Here is a 23,981-nt window from a genome sequence, read left to right as displayed (position 1 = left end):
TGTAGAATTTGTTGTCTTCATTCAATGTTACACCAATGGAAAATAGGTTCTATTTGAAGTGAACCTTGATGAAAACACAACGCTTGTGCCCTAACTAGTATCACCTACTCTAGCCAGTTGTTTTTGGGTTAACCCTTGTCAACCGAGTCGAGTAGAGTAAGGTGAGGGGAAAAGCCTTAGCAAGTATTTCATAGGTATATATACAAATACTTATCTAAAGGAACAAAATTTTATGCTCTCATTAATTTGGGATCCCTCTTCTGCCTCAGAAATGAATAAGTGCTATGCATATTTCTTGAAAAAAGTCAAAATCAAAAAAATCAAAATGTGAAAATTTTTGAAAAATGAAAAATGAATATGACGAAAGAGGAGAAAGGCTTCCTATGCAGAGAGGTGATGCAAGTAACTCCTTCAGGTATTGACCAGGCTAACTGGAAGCGGAGTGATGCTTGTGTTCCTACGTGACTCTGTTGGGGTACTGTCTAGGCTTGTTGGCAGCAGAGCAACACCAGAGATGAAACTTAAACTCTCACTATCATATTGCTTATGTACCAATATACCCTTCATCCCCAATCAAAACAACTCTGTTGACTTGGCTTGGAATGCATGCTGATTGACTAAGAGCATGATAGGTGCTACATATTTCAATCAAGCTAGTGTGGAAACTAAGATGATCTAAGAATTGAACAATACCACCAGAGGAGTTAGACTTTCTTTTCACAAAACAAGGTCCATTCAGAGAGCTAGAGTTCTACCAGTGTGTCGTCAAGTGTTGTAGTGGCTACAACCACCCTCCAAATGTTTTCGTTAGCTTTGTTTTGGATCTTCCCTACCAACCATCCTTAGCAGCATGTGTTGCACTGTCCAAGTACAATCATTTTAGTTGAGTTTTAGTGGATTACAAACCTATGCTTGTCAACTTTTTTGCCTCCCACGCACATGCTGGCACTCCGGGACTTAGCCATTTTCTAGTTGTGATGCTCAATTAGGAAATTGTGAAATTATTGAGAGTAACAAGCCTTCCCTATGGAAAATACAAAATCCATTTGGGCTTCCTGATGGGCTCTATAAATGTGCAATCCAGTCAAGCAACCTTCCCTCTGAAAACTACGCAATGTAGCCGAACACTAGGCTTCATCTCAAAAATTGTACAATTCTGACTAATAGCCAAAGCTTTAGTCTTGAAAATATGCAATGAATGAGGGAAAACCATACTTGCTCAGCCCCAAAACTACATAAATGTCATTCCCAGGCTTGCAGACTATTCCATGTGCTCCCATGTTGACCAGTTCCCCACAAGGCTGAGTAATCTTGATTTGCATGCATAGGCTGCTTTTTCCTCAAAAATAACAAAAGAAAAAAGCACAAAACATGCCTAGATTTTAGGGATCCATTTTTAGCAGTTGGAGGATACATGTGAAAGCCATTTTAGAAACCTCCCTCCAAGTGCCGCCTTTTCCTAGATTTGTTGTATGCACGTCATAAACCTTGATCTTATCAAAACTTATTTATTTGATGCTTCAGAGCTCACTCCTCACATTGATATTATAGATCTGACATCCCACATCGCATTTAGGAGCATTCACCAGATTCAGCTCATCTTTTTCCAGGTAAGTCTGCTTTTCATTTTTTTTTCTTCTTTTCTGTCGCTTTTTGTATTTCGACTTGTGTGAGTGTTGTTTCTTTGGTTTTGTTAAAAGATTTTTGTCGCTTTTATGCATGTTAGGTTGTAGAATCATTGTTTCATTTTTTCATTGCATCTCACTATTGTCAAATAAATGACAATGTTTCTGCATCACGGTCACCATTGTGGCGACTCGCTTCATACACATGATTGTTTTTCCATTTTCTAAATCCTATACCCACTATTTTCATGCATGATCATTCACTCTTCTTTTCACTCGGCATCACCATGCATTAGAAACTTTTAATGTTTTTAGTCGCTCGTCGGCGGGTCTGGGATACCTTAGTCCGGACCTTGGCTTGCCTGGCTGGCAATGCACATTTCTGAAAGTGAAGGCTCTTCCTTCCTCCCAGAAATTGCACAAAGTTAGCCCACCACTAGCCCCTAGGTTTTCTCTATGCAATTGTGAGAGTTAGTTCCTTCCTGGCGCAAGAAATTGTACAAATGTAGTTGCTGGTTTGTAGTCATTGCTGACTGAAAATATGCATTGTGCAGTTTCAGTCCTCAGCAGGCAAGGCTGGACTATGCATTATGTAGTTTCAACAATCAGTTAACCTCTTGATAGCCTAGATTGTGCCTTACGTAGTTTTGGCAGTTATTCTCCATCCTCCCAATCAAAATTGGGGAATCTTCCCAGTTAGTTACCCAGGTATATAGCATGTCAATCCTCAAAGTTGTTTTGGTTTTCAACTGATAGATTTATTTCCATGACTTTCGCAATATCTCTAAGTATGACATGTGTTCGTATTTCTCTCAACAATAGAGGTACAATGGCCTCCAAGAGAGAAGGGTCAAAGGACATCGTTGAAATTGCACTTGGAGATGTAGTTGAGCAAGTGTCCAGGAGATTTCATATCTATGAAGACACCAAGTTGTTCATAGAAAAAGATATCCAAATGAAATGACAGGACACCAATGCTACATTCTTAGGAACATTTTAGGAAAATATGGAAGACCAAAGGGTCTATGTCAAAATGCACAAATATGGCTTGTACCTTATTGCATGAACGTATCTCATGTTTCCATCCACGTACATGATCCTCTAGATTGTCTAGCATATTGATCCCGAGAGTTGAGAAGTTCTAGTGGAACACATCTTGCTACCTTTAGAGTGAAGGAATTTCAAGAGATGTATCACTTTCCATAGTCAGTTATCACGACAGAGAAACCATTTAGTAGACCTAGCAGTAGTAAAAACTAAATAGATATCTTGAAAAGCTGGGTGAAAGAGCTAGCCAAGCTAAGGATAGCACCCAACTAGGTTTACAAGATGAAGATATTGTGGAAGGAGCATCAGATCATGATCATATTGGCATGCCACTTATATAGCTAAGAGAGTATAGATACCTTCCCATGGAGTTGGGTGATTGTGTCAGATAAACTGGTGAGTTAAGTAAGGCCTTGCAAATAGTTTGACATGTTGGCTCTCAAGTTGAAGGAACATGTAACAAAAGATGGAAATCCACCCAAGGGTTAGCAAGCAAAGATATACATGTCTGCTTACATACTGGATGTATTCTTTACCTCTCATAAATTCCCAGGATTGCGTTGGGTATGGGCACCTTCGAAAACCTCTGTGAACACTTATTGCAGGTTGTTCTCTGAATGCAGCTTCCAATGAGTTATCATATAGTTTTCAAAACACTTCGTCACCCTAGTCTACAAAATGATATTCGAGCAGGATTCACCTTGCATGTCGTAGGCAATAATGGAGGCATTGATCGACATAGCAGACTGGTATGCCTCACCCCTTGGAACCTTCATATGGATGTACAGCATGGAGAAGGCTCAGCATGTTTTACCAAAGTTTTCCATCGACAAGCTCGTCGTGCAAGAAGTGTCGTATCACAGCTCAACAGGGTTGTTAGCGAAACTGCACAAGAAGAAGGCACCTTGGCCCGCTCTTCATTTGTGGATCGGGTTGTATAAGATTTGAAATCTCAAGCATGCTGAGGCTGAGACGGGAAAATTCAAAAGGGTCACCTTTGGCACTCGAAGTTTTAATTCGTATCACCTGCATTGCTTAGTGAAGGACCACTGTGCAAGAGTGAAACATCCTTGGATCCACAGGGTGTGTCATTGGTCTGAGGAAGACACATGGGGATATTGTTATCACTTCTCCAGCCTCAATGAACTGGTCATCATAGATATAGAATGGTTAGTAAAGTAAAAGGAAGCAGCATCTTACAGAGCAACATCATCGTTACTAACAGAGGGTAGTAGACTTGCATGTGACAAAGGAAATAGTAAGGTTCTTGATAACACAAAGGCAGAGAATGGCTGCAAGCTCAAAGAAAATCCACTTATGTTGAAAGAAACTTTGGATATTGAGGCTAAGAGTGACGACACGATAAGAGGATCACACAAAGGAAAAGAGATAAACAACCAATTGAGGAAATAGAAAAGGAGTTGCAGGAGTTGAAGCAACAACTCAGGGAAGATCATGAGATGTGTAGAAGAGAGGAGGAAGCACAAGAGGAACAGGTACAATAGGAGGTGCAACATGCACAAATTGATGAAACGGCACCCATGCAGGTTACAGACTCATCTGAGCAGCTAGTACAGAGCATACAAGGTGAGTAGTCGTAGGAGCAAGACATAGCTCAAGAGATTAAATAGGTGCTAGAGCAGATGGACACAAATATGGTTCAGCTAGAATCAAATCAAGATATTGGCTTCATGCCTCAGAATGAAGAGGTCACCCCACCGGCTTCACCAAATCTAGAAGCAGAGTAAGTCCCAAGTGATCAAGGAGACATAGAGATCCTTGAAGACAATATGTAAGTGAAGATGCACAACATATCTTTCGACAAGTCACAACATAGAGTTATGCAGTCGCGCAGAGTACCCACTTCAGATGTCCATATATCTCATACACATTTTCTAGAATGGGTGATCGTAAATGATGTGCGCAAGCATCCAGTAGCATTGGTCGATGCTGTTAATGAATATGTCAAAGCCACAATCTCAAGTGTTAGATTCTTCATAGCAAAGATCAGGCACATGGCTAAGGAATTACAAGCAGCCAAGAAGGGAGGAGAATAGGTTACAACATCCATGAGAGAAGAGTTGTAGAGAGCGATACTAGATGAAGTATCATCTCTCAAGAAAGTCATGTAGATGTTGTATTCCAGATTCATCCCTATGCATAAGTCAGTTTTCCATCTCAACGGTTGATAGCAATGCTCTGTTAGGAGAGAACACATCTTTTCAAATGTGCAAATTGTTGTTGATTGCATGAAAACATGGACAATGAGGCACAAAGAAGCCCCATTGAATTTTCCAAAGATAATGAATCCAAAGGTGGTAGATTTGAAAGAATGCATCCTGAGTCAGATCCAGAACTATGAGGAACTCCCACATCTCATCACCAGTTTCCAGGTTTCACATGCTCAGGTGTTCAAAAGCATGGATGTCATTGTGTGCACGCATGTGATCCGATCCATTGGCATAGTCACTGAGGTGAAGTCAAAAAACCAAGTCCGACTGGAGTTGGACATGTACTTTGATGAGTTGATGCTCATAGCCACTAGCACAGACTTAGAGATCAGTGTAGACACTATGCATCAATATATTGTTGGTCTAGTTGCACTCAAGATGATGACATGCATGTTATCAGATGAGTTGGACAGAGGTGGAAAATTAGTGTACCCGGATGAAATGGATACAAGAGTTCAATTTCAGAAGGATGTCACCACAAAGTACATAGACACCATCATGGAGTACCAACCTTGGCATCAGTTCACCACCATCGATCATCACAGGATGTGGAAGAGCTGGTATTCCCATAGCTATTTGAGTCTTAGTGATGTCTTGCATGGCTTACTCAAGCCTATTTTTTCTCAAATAGATACATGTGCAGATTGTAATGTAACATGTTGTAAAAGTGAAAGGCCAAGTGTCGATAGTAAAATGTAACAGTCATGTAGTAGTTGAGGAGTCATGAGGGTAGGTGGAGAGTTACAAAGGGGAATGTCAAGGGTCAACCCACCCTTTGCTATTTATAGAACCTCATAAATGATTGTACAGGATTTTGGGAGCCAAGCTTCTTATAGGTGTATCTTAGAGAAGGCTTGGAGTGTATTGTAATGAGCCTTTGGTTCTCCACAATGTAGAGTTAGTATATCTCTTTGGAGGAGTAGGCAGTAGTGACTGTAACGTTCTGTTGTCGAGACTAGTGGCTCATCATCATTGTATGTATGATTGGATCTTTCACTTTTTCTTAATATAACAAAGCCAACACATTTCATGCATATGTTATTGTATTTCAACTATCTTGATTACTCTAATGATATATGTAGCTATTATTTATGCATGTATGTATGGACTATTCTGTATATGTTTGTATGAATCTCATCGAATGTTGGTATAACCATCACTTTGGATCATCAGCTAACTTTCTTTCTAGCTTGTGATGTCTTTCTTCTCGCATGTTCCCTTTCAATCTATGTGTTATAATGAGTTTCTAAGGGGAAAAATCATCCCCCATTCCATGTGTTAGATCCTTTCATGAACCTTCCTTGACTTGATGTAAATTTCACACCTTTGCTACCAACAAGGAAATCTTACTTACCTCTCCGTGCAGCCACAATCAAGGTGATACCGTACTACCCCACTGTTGGGACTCCTACACCAAATGATCTGCGGTCTAGTTGGGACTTCTTACCGGGAAGATCCCCTGACATGTTGGTGGGTCCAGCACCATCAACATTTTTGGTGCTATAAGGAGGGCCAGATGACAAGCTGAATCGTCACATCCTATTTGAATCTTCATACATCTGTCATGGATATTGCTAGACTGCTCCCTCTGCGATGTCTGTCCAATGCTCAATCCATCGACATCATGAGGGAGTTTTATGATCTCTTGTTAGAATTCATATACGATGGTGAAGGGGAAGTGGCCTAGCTTGAGCACTTACATGACTTCCTCACATTCTGATCTAAAAATGGGGCAATTAGGCTTCTTGTCTAAATTACAAGAAACTATCCCACTTCCAAATCTTAATATTTCCAAGTCTGTATGATTAACCAATGTGGAATTAATATGTTCTTGAAAATAAGGTGTATGCTGGAGCTTGTTATTAAAACTATTTATGTGCTATAATTTAATGTGCTCAAACTTATATATAAATACATATAACAGTAAATAAATTAGTAGATACAATGCAGCAGTAGGCAATCACACATAACAAAAATAATAATTAGGATTTCACCCAAAACTATTGGGGCTACATCTCCATGAGCTCTAGTCAACTCAACTAGGCTCTCTAGGATTATTGCAAAGTCCTTTTTACAAGCTCTTGGCTCAACTCCACTATTTTACATAGAAGCAAGGGATTTAGACACCATTTTATCGGTGGCTCCTGAAGCTCTCGGCTCTGGCTTTTGCCTCTGGCTCTTGGCTCTAGCTCTTAGCTCTAGCTTCTTCGGATCTCCGTCAGTTTACAGCCCTTTGGCTTTCCACTTGAACTCCAAGTGACTACCTCGGCTGCTCTGGGCTTCAGCGTTTGCTTTCTATGCTTCCTATTTTCACTCTCTCTGCTCAATTGAGCTCTCTGCCTCCTTTGAGGCATTTTTCAGGCTTTTCAGCTTCCCTAGCCATTTCTTTACTATTCAATCATTTCCCTGCAGCTCTGTGGCTTCTCTACTCCCTGTTGGTTAGACGGCCACCTGGCTTTGTGGCTCCATGGCTACAAAATGAACCATTTCCTGTCAAAAAACCTGCTTCAACGTGGATCAATGATCAGGAGTGGTTATAGAAGGAATCAGGGCTGTTTAATAGGCAAAAACCTAAAAATTGGGAAAATCCCATTACACAAAGAATTTCTAAAAAATACACTATTGGGCATGATTTCCAAACCTGAAAAATCCATTAAATCACCCATATAACCCTATCGGGTCCACCATTAGGCATACTATCACATCGCGTAATCATATGGGCTAAATTATAACTACACGGGAAATACATTGAAAAATAAAATTCCCAGACTTCAAAAAGTGTAGAATCTGCCCTATAATCGTATCGGGTCTAGCTATCGCTATCACAAATCACATAGCCCTACTATCGGGGATCACTGATTTAATCCTAGTCATCGATCTGATCCCACGATTTGATGGTCCGGATCATGTCGCATTGCTTCGAGGCCTTCTTCCTTTGTATTTTGGTTTTTATGCCGAAATGCATTAATACATGGAAAATCCCTTTTAACGAAACTCAAAATTTACATTGACGGGTTTATAAAACCCATCGGGTTTGGCGTTATCACCCCTTTATATCACTACGACGCAACATTGCGATGCAATATATCGCAATCACAAGTCGCATTGGCCCGAGGGTTCGTCCTTTTCCTCGTGGCATCGCCAATTGCAATCCACTGATATTGGCAATCGCAATATCGCATTGGCCCAATCCTTTCCTTATGTTAATGCATATGCCTGCCTCCAACCCGATATGTTAGGGATTGGAAATTAGGGGTGCTCCCCCTTTCCGCTTAAGTCTTCCTTTGGCCCTCTTCCAATGCGATTTCCCCTTATAAGGGGTTTTTGCCCATTTTAGAGGATTTTTCCTCTTTTTCTAAAGAACATAGGGCATCTTCTTTCTGCGATAACTTCTACATCCTAAGTCCATTCTTTCCCATTTAAGTTGTAGTAGATTCAAAAGGAGAATATCTCTGAAGTGGAGCTATCTCTAGGAACTTCCTTGGACTTTCATTTTCCTCTGTGAGGAACATGTAGACTTAGGAGTCTACCCAAAATCCATTTTGGATCACGCCTTCCCACTAAAAGAACTTTTGGTCTTCAAAAGATTGATATACTGATCTAAACAGTAAATGAGAGTAATAGAACCCTCTTCTTTCAGCCTCCATACACTTACCTTGCATAGGGTCTTTGAACCAAGGCCTTTGACCACTTTCCTTCCTGTATATGCTGGTTGTTCTAGGAAGAACTGTCTCCCTCCTTGCCTTCTTGCAGAACTCCTACTTAGATGGTCACAGAAAGTAGTTTGAACTTCTTTGCCTTTATCATTGATCCAAGGTGGCTCAAGCCAATGTGAAGTCCATCTGCTTCACAAAACTATCATTTGTACCTGTTTGACAAGCTATCAACAATAATTGTTAACAACAATAGAAATACAGACAACAACTGGATGGACTAAACTCCTGCTTCAACAAAAGAAACAAATTTCACATCTTGTGAACACCTCCCTGTCTTACATCTGCATACAAATTATGGACTAGATACGAACCCCACAAAAAATGCCTTTAAATAAATGACCCTTCAAGTCAAGCATGTAGAAAAATACCATTAGGACTCTTTTTCAAAAGATGAAATACTTCATCATTATCTCCATTTGGAGACCAAGTTAACTTCTCCTAAGTCAACCTAGCATCACATGCATGTCAAAGCAATCAACCCTACAAGTTAATTACACCTACATGTTCAAAAAAAAAGAAATCATCAACATCCCTATGTTCATGCATCTCAGGCTCATGCATGCATTTCATCCTTCAACTCTCACTTAACCACACTGTACTTTAGAAGCTGAAATGAAAGATAATGTTGCAGCAAGAAATGGAAATAGATGCATCAATAAACATACAATCTTAATCGGATAAGAACTCTAACCATTTCTTACCAATCCATTTCCAAGGTATTACCTTTGTCTGCATATCAGCACCATCATGTGAATCATCCTGAGACATATCATTCATGGTGTTAGGGCCTAAATCTACCTCAGGCTGAGAAAGGCAGAATCTAGGGTAACATCAAACCACGATTAACCTGGTAGCTAGCCCTACCATGTCAAGAGAGGGCTCTCTCCTTGTCAATCTCAGGAAAATATAGCAAATAAAGCTTGAGATGACTGATGTAAAGACTAATTTCAGGATAGGTATATGCTCAGAGGAGTTTTATTGAATTTTATGTTGGTTTGTTGGCTCAAATGTGAAAGGCAGACTTGGGTCCGGGGAATGGACTCAGTCTTGCGGAGATCTCTATGGGGCGAGGTAAGAAAATGCTTTATTATTTTAAATTGAATGAGATGGAGAGTCTTAGTACTGTTTAGGAGTTGAAGAGGGCATGAGAGTCTCAGGGATCCTCTTCAAACAGTTGAAAACATGAATAACTAAACAAAACCCTTGGTAGAGCACTACAAAATCAATGAATTCTACCTTTATCCTTGTTTCATTTAGTTAAGATGAACAGAGAGATGATGGCATACATAAACACATGGAAACTTGCAATTACAAAAGGAAAAATAATGCCAAATCAAGTTTCCACAAGAATCCCACAAAATGTTGCAAACCCTGGTCTATTTCCTTGCCAAACTGCAGAGATGAATCTACAATAATGCTCAAAGCATTCACAAGAGTCCAACCTTCACAAATGACTGAAAAAATAATATATGTAGGCAAAAAGCAACTCATGCTAGGCTTTAGGGGTTGAATTCATGAGTTTAGGAGCTGTTTCAACAAGACCTAAACTAACAACTAAAAATTAGATAGTGGAACAACTTGCCTCTAAAACCTAAGAAACTCATCCATTCAGTTCAAAACTACCTTTTCATGATGTATCTACCTCCATGAGTGATTTTTTAACATTTTTACATCAAATTACATCATGAGTTTTACTATGAGAGAGAGAAAAGTCAAACAGAGAAAAATCTAGGCGAGAAAACAAATTTTTTTGACAAAACAGTCAATTTTCCATCCTGTGCACCGCACCTCTGTCCCTGTGCATTGTGCATTGTGCCTTTTTGCAGCTGATTGTGGAGGCCTTCCCATGCACCAAATTTTCTCCAAGTGGGCTTGTTGGAAAGGTATATCTATCTAATTTCCAAAACATGTGTAATTTCTGAATTTGATGTCAATTTTCCCCTCCAAAAGTGAGTTCTCCCAACACTGCTTCCCGCGTGGCAAAAAAGGGGCAGAAAGGGCATTTTTGAGGTGTTTTTGACCCTTTTGGAAGCTCAAAACTTGACAAAATTTTTGGCCATGTGAGGGAATTCATATTTTTCCACGAGGAATCCAAAAATTCTGAGCTTTCCTCGAAAGGATGTCCCTAGAAAAAGCACGCGCTAGGTGGCGTGGCGCACTAGGCAGAAAAACCTATTTTTTACTCCAAAAATTCAAAATTGACCAAAAGTGTCCCAAATTTCTTGAAATTTTGGCTGAGTGTCCTGCATCAAGTGCTGTGTTGGGCCAAGGAAGCCTCAGCCAAAATATTGAGCTTGTCTTACTCTTTTCTCTTCCTCAAATCTTTCCTCAACTTGGCCTTCAAAGCCCTTATTCTCGTTTTGCAAACTATGTTTCTTGCTAAATAATGAAAAGCCATGTGCTGCAATATTTCATTCTCCTTGTTAGCCTTGTACAAAAGCCTCTCCAAGTGAATTTTCATCTTCTCCAACCAATACTTCGTGTCATTCTCTATCTCTCGTTCAATGGAAGTCAAAGTGACATGGTCCTCTTCATCATTTTGCTTCTTCAGTTTCAACATCTCTAGCTCCATTAGGCTTTTCTTATCCTCCAACTATTTTTTTTCTTTCTTATTTGTCATCTATATCATCCTCATGCATCTTCTCTTTGCCTTTACTTTTCTTCTTATGTTTCTCCATATAACTATCACTGAGAGTCTCTTCGTCATAGTGCTTGTCTTAAGAAAATGATGAGATGAAGGTATGGTGGAAAAAATGATGATGAAATAGGGATGAAAGAGGACAATGGTGATGAGTGTTGTGGGGAAAAGTATCCGATGCAGATGACACTAACCCTACTCTAAAGGTGACAGTCTTTAGCAACAACAGAAGATAAAGTTTTCACGTTCCACTTTATAGAAGTACAGAGAGAATGGAAAGAAGGTCAACCAACCTGGTGTCTTTCGCTTAGTCGATCATTGTCCTTCTCTCTTTGTATCCCGTTCCCAGCTCTTTGCTCTCCTAGCCAATCCAGCTACACACAGAACCTGCACAAAATAAGAGAGAAAACTACAAGATACATGTACTCATAACTGAAGCATGGATTAGGGTGCATCAAATATACATGTAAACACAAAACATCTATGTAAAACAAGTATATAGGAGAACATGCAAACTTTATTGATAGAAAGTAACAGGGTTCCAGAGGAAGTTACAACCAATGATGATGGCTCCAATCCAGCAGCACCTCCTCGGCAGCAAGAACTCTCCTCTTCACCTCTATTAAAACAATCACCCAATAATCCTGGCAGTATACCAACAGCACCTCCTTGCTTATACAAAATTCCAGCCTCCTTAGACCTCATAGAAGAGCTCTATATATAGGATAGAAGAAGAGAGGATGAGTCAGCTTGAGACTGACATGAAGCTGCCTTGTGTCCTCTCCCTCTTCAGTTAATCTTCAGTTCTTGAGTCCACTTGGAGATCCTTGGTTACACATGGTGATCAAGTATCTCTTACTCATCACAAGGCGAATCTGATGAACCAAGTGTCAGTTTGGAAGCTTCCTGGGCAGTTGACACCTTGCAGGATGACTGTGCCACTTGGCCAATCTCGCCCAGCGCAGGTAGCCTTCATTACTTTTGACTTCCAGCGCAGGTACAGAGTGGGACAGTTGCATTACAGCGCAGAAGCTTAGTTAAGCAGCTGACATGATCCAAAATAAGCCTGTTTTGAAGTGTTTTCAGGTGGAGAACTGATTGGAAGTGCTGTTGTTTGATGACCTTGTTCTTTTAGGGGTAAGAAAAACATGTTTAGGGACTGAGGATCCCTGTAATTATTGACATTCCATGCTCCTTGACGCGAGGCACAAAAATGTCTATAACAATGAGTATGAAGAGATTTTACTCTTGGGAAATGAAATTGGGGAAAGAAGGAAATAGTTTTGGGAGATTATGGTTTAGTGAGGCATTTAGGGTTTTATGAGGGAATTAGTTGCTTTATGGGAGTAGGATATGGGAAAATAGGATAAATGGAGTGTATTAGGGTAATAAAAGAGTGAAAAGGGGTTTTGATGCTGGATATAGTGGTTTTTAGGGAGTGATAGCATTTGTGGGTGCCAATTCGGGTTTTGGGGATAGGGGGATCGATGAGTGTGAATGAGAGGGGTAAAGGATATGAAATGAGGGGAGTGTAGTGGAGGAATGTGAAAATGATTGCAGGGAGCAAACAACAACAATGACAATTTTTGCAAACCCTAGACAACTTTTTCAATGGACTGTGCAACAAACTAGGGTTTGAATTTGCACCTATCTAAACACCATCAAGGAGGATGAAAACTCTTGCAAAGGCACTTTAGGATGTTTCACTTACTTGGAAGGAAGAAGTTTGCAAGATTTGGAGGCTTTGCAAGATGATTTGAGTGAAATTTGGGCTAAGCAGGCAGGTGCACCGCGCCTTTTTGCAGACCAGTTTTGGAGGCCTTCCTGGTGTCCAAATTGGGCGCAGGATAGCTCGTTGGAAATATTATTGAGTATAATTTCCATCACAACTTTAATGTTTCAATTTGGAGTTCATTTTCCCTATCAAAAATCAAATCTCCCATGACTGCTCAAAATGTGCAAAATGAGGCTGCATAAAGGCAGAGTGCTATTGTAGTCAATGTTTGAAGGTCTTCCTCAACCCCAAATTGAGCTCATGATAGCGCATGGGAAATATATTTGTGTCTGGTTATCATTGGACTCATTAATCAATTCATTTGGCCAACCAAGCTAGGAGAAATCTTGATTTTCCCAAGGTCACTTCAAAGGTGCATCAATTCTCTTGAGGCAACAATATTTTTGACATTTCTCTAACACCATGAAACCTGTGTAAAAAGTGAAGGAGGTTTTTATTCCTTGGCATATATTGGAGAAACAACTCTCTAAATTTTCCAAAATTCATCATTTCTTGCTCAGAAACATCATTGGAGTAAAACCTATCCCGATGTGTCGAACAGGGGATTTGTCGAAATGAAGTGAAAGGAAGGGGGTAAGGGACTTCCAAATTCTTGAGAAAATTTTTGGAAGTAGGGAGGGATGTTAGGAAGCATGGGAAAGTGAAATTTCAAAGATTGAGTGAGGGGAAGGGGTCGAAAAGGGCAAAACACAGGCCTAGCCTAGAAAATTGTCAAGTTGTAGCAAGAAACTAGGGTTTGTGTGAAAATGAGGAATTTGAGGGATATCAGTGATGGGGAGTGTTTAGTAAGGTACATTAAGGATAGGGGAAGGTTTATGAACATCAAGATACAAGTTGTTTTGATGATTTGACCATCCAAGAGAAATTACCTTCAAAAACCTAGGAGAGGGAAATGAACCTTACCTAGGCACAACTAAAGCATGAATAAGGTGTAAAATGACCCATTGGAACCTAACATGATGATGATAACCCTTTGAATGATGGTACACTTAGCTGAATGGTTACACGGACTGAAATTTGGACAACTTTGAAAGGAGTGAAAACAAACTCTAGACCTAATACCTAGTGACCAAATTTTGCTTGAAGACTCACTGAAATGACAAAATTTAACCTTGACACCTTAAAATCACTTTGTAAGAGCATGTTTGATCACTGGAGGAAGGCTGCAAAGACTAACACTAACAATGGCTCCAATGGGATGGTAGCTCCTTGGAGGTGCCAAGAACCGTAGATCTTTGCGAGAGCAAACAAGTGCCTTCGTCCATTAGGCAATGGAGTCAAAAACTCAAGCTAAAATGCATGACTAAAAACTGACGACTTGACGACACAAACTGACTCTCACTCAACTAAAAACTGACTTGATACTTAAACACAACCGACAAACTGCAAAATATGCTCAAAATGGAGCTTATTCAATACAACCTACTATGATTGTTCCATTCATCACCTGATCAAGTGAAATGAAACAACCAATGCAACCAAGTAAGTATCCTAGCTGTTGTTTGAATTCTTTGCAAGTGCTTGCTTATGAACAACAAGAGAGAACAACTGAAAGGCAACTCCCATGAAAAATTGGAAACATATCCGTTGAATGATATGGATTCTCTATTCGCCTCCAAAAACACTGCATAAGGATCTTGAAGTTCATGCACACTGGGACTTAGCTCATCCAATGGATTACTTCTCTTCTCCTCATACCATGAATGAAAACTTTCATCTGAACTTTGTGATGAGACTCCTACTAAAAATGACAAAGAAACTGGCTGTCGGATCAAGTTTATATCAGTACACGTTTCAAGCTCACAGGTAGCTAATGGAGAAGGACTTTGACTGCAGACCTCATCCAAATCATCAGCTATTGGATCATGAAAAACTTGAAAAGACTCTTGCAACCGATTTTCTATTGGTTCTGATGAGATTACATGATTTTCTATAGGCTACTCATTTGAAGATATACTATGCAAATTTTCCTTCAAAAACTGAAATGATTCAAAACAGAAAGGTATGGAATCATCTTGCATCATTTGATCATATGTTCCAGCTTCCAAGTCTTCATCTACAAATTGACAATCAATGGGATTCGGGGGCTACAAATCTGGATATGAGAAGTCTTGAACAAGGTTTTCATTTCTTTCAAGATGGTCCAGATCAAAACTTATCGACAATTGATTTTTAATTGCGTGAAAGTTGTCTTTGATGAACTAAAACGAAGCAAAACAAAAAGACAAAGATCCTTCACTTACTTCAAAATTTGCTACACTTTCCTTGTCATTCCCATAACTGATATGAAACGGTTGATCACTATATTTGAGCTGCTAAAAGTGTACTTCTTCCTCCCACAAACTAGCTGCTAGTTTGTCTACAAGATTAGCTTCTGTTTGGAGAACATAATCATCATCATCATACTGATCAAACTCAGGCAAATCATCAGTATAAAACACATCATGAAGCATACATGTCATATCAACTAATCTATCTTCTCCAATATGATCTATAAAACAATCATTATCAAATCTATGACAACTGGAATAAGAAAGAAGATGTTTTGGATCAGCCACTTGTTCTTCTTCAATCAGCGAGCCATGATCTTGAACATCATACTCATTCCTTGTGGTGATTTTTTGCATCATCTCTTCCACTGCACTTGCCAAAATTTCGAGCTTTACCTCTAAATATGTCGATTCCTTTAGATCTATGTTCTTCATCACTTCTTCCTTCAGCTTTTCCCTTCTGATCATCAAATGAGCCTCTACATCTATTACACTGTTTTGCATCTCTTCAAGTGTTGTAAGATTCCTTTCTCTCAGCTGAAACTCCATTTCTGGATCAAAGGCATCTGGGTAGTGCAAGAGAGTGGATCCAAGAGGAGGTCTTATATTAATCAGCATTGAATAATAAACTTGGTTAAATCTGGAAGAAAATTGTTTTACTGTCTCCCCTGGCAATCTTTTCAGCTGGTTATACTCTTCTATAATCAAGAAATGGTTTTGTCTGATCATCCACCTGTCGAGGAAAACTTTGACGAACTTCTGGAAATCTGAGATGCTCGCATTAGGTTGGGTTTTGAACGAACTCTTGACTTTGCCTTGAAAAGAGAGAGAAAAAAGCCTAATACTGACATCTTCTTCATCAACTTCAAAAAGGTCGAGAAAAGACTCAAAATTCAATACATGTCTCTCAGCAGTGATATTGTCGCGTTCACCATCAAATCTTGGTAGATATAGATCATGATTTTTAGGGAAAGCATGGGATATAGGAGGTAAAATTAGAGGCTTGTATCGATATGGAATTTTACAAGGTATAGGGATATGTATAGGAAGTGTAGAATCAATCTTGGTCTCTTGAGGTTCATCAGTTTAAAGACAGTCATCACAAGATTCAGAAAAAGTTTCTTGAGCATGCAAATCTTTGGTATTTACAATATTCAAAGGAAAGGAATCCAATGTAGGTCAAGGATATTTTCTCAAATACAATATACTTTGCAAAGCCTTCTTGACATTCTTAGGAAAAGAGAAGAAATAATTTATGACGAAGAACAAAATTTCTTAGGTGAAATTCCAACTTGATTACCTAATCTTTCCATATTGTCGTTTCAGTTTTCTGCTGGTCAGGTTCATCCTCCAGTGGAGTCCTTGGATTTGATCTGGAAAATGATTTGGAATCGCCAGGAGAATGATTTTAGCCTTGCCATGTCTAATCGTTGTTCACCATCAACAATCAGATCTAAACTTGATACATGTACTAGGGAAATTTGCAAGCCAGATGTTCAGTTTATAAGACTAGGCTAGAGATTGACTGAAGCTCCTTTTATCTACTTATGCACTCGCAAAGCAATGTGCAATTCGAAGGCTTCCTAGCATAACTTCAGGCTCCATCTGTAGTTTATAAAGCAAGAACAATAACACAAAAATAATCTTTTCTCCCCAGTATGGTCACCAATATGTTAGGGCTAAATCTACCTCAGGCTAAGAAAGGCAGAATCTAGGGTAACATCAAACCACGCTTAACTTGGTAGCTAGCCCTACCAGGTCGGGAGAGGGCTTCTCCTTGTCAATATCAGGAAATATACCAAATGAAGCTTGAGATGACTGATGTAAAGACTAATTTTAGGATAGGTATATTCTCATAGGAGTTTGATTGAATTTTATGTTGGTTTGATGGCTCAAATGTGAAAGGCAGATTTGGGTTTGGGGAATGGACTCAGTCTTGCAGAGATCTCTATGGGGCGAGATATGAAAATGCTTCAGTACTTTAAATGGAATGAGATAGAGAGTCTTAGGACTAGTGAGGAGTTGAAGAGGGTATGAGAGTCTCAGGGATCCTCTTCAAACAGTTGAAAACATGAATAACTAAAAAAAACCCTAGGTAGAGCACTACAACATCAACGAATTCTACCTTTATCATTGTTTCATTTAGTTAAGATGAACAGAGAGATATGATGGCATACATAAACACATGTAAACTTGCATACCAAATCAATTTTTCCACAAGAATCCCACAAAATGCTACAAACCCTGGTCTATTTCCTTGCCAAACTGCAGAGATGAATCTATGATAATGCTCAAAGCATTCATAAGAGTCCAACCTTTACAAATGACTAAAAAAATAATAGATATAGGCAACAAACAACTCATGCTAGGATTTAGGGGTCGAATTCATGATTTTAGGAGCTATTTCAACAATATCTAAACTAAGAACTGAAAAGTAGGCAGTGGAACAACTTGCCTCTAAAACCTAGGAAATCATTCATTGAGTTCAAAACTACATTTTCATCATGTATCTACCTCCATGAGTGAATTTTTAACATTTTTACATCAAATTCCATCACGTTACATCAAATTACATCATGATTTTGACTATGGGAGGGAGAAAAGTCAAACTGAGAAAAAACTAGGCGAGAAAATAGAGTTTTTTGGCAAAAAAGTCAATTTTCCATCTTGTGCGCCGCACCTCTATCCCTGTGCATTGCGCCTTTTTGTAGATGATTTTGGATGCCTTCCCATGCACCAAATTTTCTACAAGTGGGATTTTTGGAAAGGTATATCTATCTACTTTCTAGAACAGGTGGAATTTCTGAATTGGGTGTCAATTTCCCCTCTAAAAGTGAGTTCTCCCAACACTGCTTCCTGTGTGGCCAAAAAGGGGCAGAAAGGGCATTTTTGAGGTGTTTTTTACCCCTTTAGAAGCTGAAAACTTGACAAAATTTCTTGGCCATGTGAGGGAATTCATATTCTTCCATGAGGAATCCAAAAATACTGAGTTTTCCTCTAAACGAGGTCCCTAGAAAAAGCGCGTGCCAGGTGTCGCGGCACATCAGGCAGAAAAACCTATTTTTTACTCCAAAAATTCAAAATTGACCAAAAGTGTCCCAAATTTCTTGAAATTTGGGCTGAGTGTCTTGCATCAAGTGCTGTGTTGGGCTAAGGAAGCCTCAACCAAAATCCTGAGCTTGTCTTACTCTTTTCTCTTCCTCAAAGCTTTCCTCAACTTGGCCTCCAAATTCCTTATTCTCGTTTTGCAAACTATGTTTCTTGCTAAATAATGAAAATCCATGTGCTGCAATATGTCCTTCTCCTTGTTAGCCTTGTCTAGTAGCCTCTCCAAGTGCATGTTCATCTTCTCCAACCAAGACTCCTTGTCATTCTCTATCTCTTATTCAATGGAAGTCAAAGTGACATGGCCCTCTTCGTCATTTTGCTTCTTCAGTTTCAACATTTCTAGCTCCATTAGGCTTTGCTTATCCTCCAACTGTTTGTTTTCTTTCTTGTTTGTCATCTATATCATCCTCGTGCATCTTCTCTTTGCCTTTTCTTTGCTGCTTATGTTTCTCCATAGACCTATCACTGAGTGTTTCTTCCTCATAGTGCTTGTCTTAGGAAAATGATGAGATGAACGTATGGTGGAAAAAATGATGATGAAAGAGGGATGAAAGAGGACAATGGTGATGAGTATGAAGAGATTTTACTCTTGGGAAATGAAATTGGGGAAAGAAGGGAATAATTTTATGATATTAGGGTTTAGTGAGGGATTTAGGGTTTTATGAGGGAATTAGTTGCTTTAGGGGAGTGGGATATGGGAAAATATGATAAATGGAGTGTATTAGGGTAATAAAAGAGTGAAAAGGGGTTTTGATGTTGGATATAGTGGTTTTTAGGGAGTGATAGGGTTTGGGGATTCCAATTAGGGTTTTGGGGATAGCGGTATAGATGAGTGTGAATGAGAGGGGTAAGGGATATGAAATGAGGGGAGTGTAGTGGAGGAATGTGAAAATGATTGCAGGGAACAAACAATAAGAATGACAATTTTTGCAAACCCTAGACAACTTTTTCAATGGACTGTGCAACAAACTAGAGTTTGAATTTGCACCTATCTAAACACCATCAAGGAGGATGAAAACTCTTGCAAAAGAAATTTAGGATGTTTCACGTAATTGGAAGGAAGAAGTTTGCAAGATTTGGAGGCTTTGCAAGATGATTTGAGTGAAATTTGGGCTAAGCAAGCACGTGCACCGTGCCACTACCCAAGTGCGCCATGCCTTTTTACAGACCAGTTTTGGAGGCCTTCCTGGCATCAAAATTGGACACAGGATAGATCATTGGAAAGCTTATTCAATATACTTTCCATCACAACTTGAATTGTTCAATTTGGAGTTCATTTTCCTTGTCAAAAGTCAAATCGCCCAAGACTATTCAAAATGTGCAAAATGAGGCTGCCTAAAGGTAGAGTGTTGTTGCAGTAAAAGTTTGAAGGTCTTCCTCAACCCCAAATTGAGCTCATGATAGATCATTGGGAATATCGTTGTGTCTAGTTATTATTTGACTCATCAAGCAAGTGATTTGGCCAAGCAAGCTAGGAGAAATCTTTATTTTCCCAAGGTCACTTCAGAGGTGCATCAATTCTCCTAAGGCAACTATATTTTTGACATTACTCTAAAACCATGACACCTATGTAAAAAGTCAAGGAGGTTTTTCTTCGTGGGCAAATTTTGGACAAAAAAATCTCTCAGTTTTCCCAAATTCATCATTTCTTGGTTAGAAACATCATTGGATTAAAACCTACCCCAATGTGTGGAACAGGGGATTTGTCGAAATGAAGTGAAATGAAGGGGATAAGGGGCTTCCAAATTCTTGAGAAAATTTTGTGAGGTAGGGAGGGATGTTAGGAAGCAGGAGAAAGTGGAATTTCAAATATTTAGTAAGGGGAAGGGGTCAAAAAGGGAAAAACATAGGCCTGGCCTAGAAAATTGTCAAGTTGTAGCAAGAAACTAGGGTTTGCGCAAAAATGAGGAATTTGAGGGATATCAGTGATCAGAAGTGTTTAGTAAGGTACATTAAGGATATGAGAAGGTGTATGAACATCAATATACAAGTTTTTTTGATGATTTGAACATCCAAGATAAATTACCTTCAAAACCCTAGGAGAGGGAAATGAACCTTACCTAGGCACAATTGAAGCATGAACAAGGTGTAAAATGACCCATTGGAACCTGACATGATGATGACAACCCTTTGAATGATGGTACACGCATCTGAATGGTGACATGGACCGAAATTTTGATAACTTTGAAAGGAGTGAAAACAAACCCTAGACCTAATACCTAGTGACCAAATTTTGCTTGAAGACTCACTGAAATGACAAAATTTAACCTTGACACCTTAAAATCACTTTGTAAGAGCATGTTTGATCACTAGAGGAAGGCTGCAACGACTGACATTAACACATGGAATCTTCACTTCCATTTTTTCCATCTTCTCTTTCCATTTTCTTCAACTTTTGTGGAAGCATTGTTGGATTCAGAGTCCAACATTTTGCAGCAAGATGTCATTTCTTATGGCAGTAAGTGAACTGCATGTGTATCCTTTTGATAGCATGATTTTCCTTATCCAATGGACCTTTGGCTTCTTGCTTCCTTTCCTTCAAATTTTTCCTATATGTGGTCATTCTCTTCCAACATCTAGAAGCAGTATGGTTATCCAAACCACAAAAGGAACAAGCAGTACTTTTCCCATATCTATGTGGAAATTTATCATGCTTTGCATAATAAAAAGGAAAATGATTAGAACTAGATTTATACCTGCCTCTTTCACCTTTATTGCCTTCATGAGGAGGTGAATTCAATGAAGAAGTGGCTCCCTTTGGAACACCATCAATCTCTTCAAGGCTATCAGAGTCTCTCCAACTCTCTAGTTCAAGTGTGTGCCTCTGAACACCTGCATCCTACAAATGATGTTTCAAGCTATTGCATTCCTCCTGAATACAATATTCACACTCTGCAATGAAACCCTTTCTTGGAGATGTTTCAATGGCCTTCATGGCAGCTTTGGAACTCTTTCCATAAGACTTTCTATAGCCAAGACCCAAATACTTAGGCATTTCCTCAACCATTATTGGTTCAACAATACATTGTGCATGCTTTCCTAAACCCTTTCCTTCATAGCCCATCTTGGACATTTGCTTGGAACCAATGCCTTTGGTATGTTTTTCAAAAGAACCAATATAAGCATTCTTAGAAGAATTTGAAGATAAACTGGAATGGTTTACCTCTTCTTCAAGCTGATACTTGACTAATACTTCGTGGGAAACAAAGAGCTATGTTTCCAACTCATGTATCCTTCTCAGGTTCATATTTGCAATATGAAGTTGCCTCACCATATCCATCATGGTGGACAAATATTGCTTCATGTCTTCATCAAAGAGTCTTGTGATGAAGACAGAGGAATTTGAGGACTCGGTTGTAGAAGTTGTCATTATACAAATGAACAAAAGAACTCCAAACAAGATGAAAAAAGAGCTTATTCAAACAACCTTTTGCAACAAACCTCTTGTGCTTCAAGGACTGCCTCGAGGTCCTTTGGGATAGAAGAATTCTTTCAGCCTTTCCTCCTTATTGTCCTCCCTGGACTGCAAACTCAACCAATAGTCAGTCTGCAAAACAAGCATACAATCAACCTCTAGCTGTTTAAACACCTTTTAGACAAGCAAGCTTTTCTCTTTCAATCAAGCATTCTGTGTAACCATCTTTAAAGGTGGAGTTAATCAATATTAAGCTCTGATACCACCTGATCTGAAAATGGGGCACTTAGGCTTCTTGTTTAACTTACAAGAAACTCTCCCACTTCCAAATCTTAAATATTCCCAAGTCTGTATGATTAACCAATGCAGAATTAAATATGTGCTTGAAAATGAGGTGTATGTTGAAGTTTTTTATTAAAATTATTTATGTGCTATAATTTAATATGCTCAAACTAATATATAAATACATATAACAATAAATAAAGTAGCAGATACCATGCAACAACAAGCAATCACACATAACAACAATATTAATTAGGAGTTCACACAAAACTCTTGGGCTACGTCTCTGTGAGCTCTAGTCAAATCAACTAGGCTCTTTGGGATTATGGAAAAGTCCTTTTTGCAAGCTCTTGACTCAACTCCACTATTTTAAACAAAAAAATGGGTTTGGACACCATTTTATCCCTGGCTCTTGAAGCCCTCAGCTTTCTAGCTCTCAGCTCTCACTCTAGATCTCAGCTCTCACTCTAGCTCTTAGCTTTGGCTCTTGGCTCTGGCGCTTGGCTCTGGATCTGGCTTCTTCATCTCTTTGTCAGTTTATAGCCCTCTGGTTTTCCACTTAAACTCCAAGTGACTCCCTCAACTACTCTGTGCTTTAGCCTTTTCTTTCTGCGCTACCTGTTTTCACTCTCTCTGCTCAATTGAGCTCTCTATCTCCTTTGAGGCATTTTCCAATCTTTTCAGCTTCCCTGGCCATTTCTCCGCGATTCAATCATTCCCTTGCAGCTTTGTGGCTTCTCTGTTCCTTGTTGGTTATACCGGCCATTTGGCTCTGTGGCTCTGTGGTTGAAAAATGCATCATTGCCTGTCAAAATTCCTGCTTCAGCATGGATCAATGATCAGGAGTAGTTACAGAAGGAATTGGGGCTGCTTAATAGGCAAAAACCCAAAAATTGGGAAAATGTCATTACACAGAGAATTTCCAAAAAATACACTATCAGGAGTGATTTCCAGACTTGAAAATAAATTAAATCACCCCTATAACCTTATCAGGTCTGCCATTAGGCGTAATATCACATCGCTTAAGCATATGGGCTAAATTCTAACTACACAGGAAATACATTAAAAAATCAAATTCCTATACTTAAAAAATTATAGAATCTGCCCTATAATCGTATCAAGTCTAGCTATCACTATCACAAATCGCATAGCCCTGCTATCAGGGATTTCCAATGGCTGATCATCGATTTAATCCTGGCCATCAATCTAATCCCATGATCCGATAGTCCAGATCATATCGCATAGCTTTGTGGCCTTCTTCCCTTGTATTTCGGTCTTTATGCTGAACACATTAACACATGGAAAGTCCATTTTAATAGAACTCAAAATTTATATGTCCGGGTTTATAAAACCCATCGAGTTCGGTGTTATCACCCCTTTATATCACTGTGACATGATGTTGTGATGCAATATATCGTAATCGCAAGTTGGCCTGGGGGTTCGTCTTTTGCCTCATGGCATCGCTGATTGTGATCCGCCGATATCGGCGATCACAATATCGCATTGCCCCGGTCCTTTCCTTATGTTAATGCATATGCCAGCCTCCAACCCGATATGTCGAGGATCAACAGTTGGGGGTGCTTCCCCTTTCTACTCAAGTCTGCCTTTGGCCCTCTTCCGATATGATTTTCCTTTATAAGGGTTTTTTTCCCACTTTAGAGGATGTTTCCTCTTTGTCTAAAGAACATAGGGCATCTTATTTCTGTGATAACTTCTGCATCCTATGTCCATTTTTTCCCATTCAAGTTGCAGTAGATTCAGAAGGAGAAGATCTTTATAATGGGGCTATCTCTAGGAACTTCCTTGGACTTTCATTTTCCTCTTTGAGGAACACTTAGACTTAGGAGTCTATCC

The sequence above is a fragment of the Pinus tabuliformis genome, chromosome X (assembly GCF_031772625.1).
Source record: "Pinus tabuliformis cultivar Carrire ecotype Pingquan chromosome X, CPIR1, whole genome shotgun sequence".
NCBI classification, from domain to species: domain Eukaryota; kingdom Viridiplantae; phylum Streptophyta; class Pinopsida; order Pinales; family Pinaceae; genus Pinus; species Pinus tabuliformis.
Note: the sequence above shows the minus strand (reverse complement) of the source record.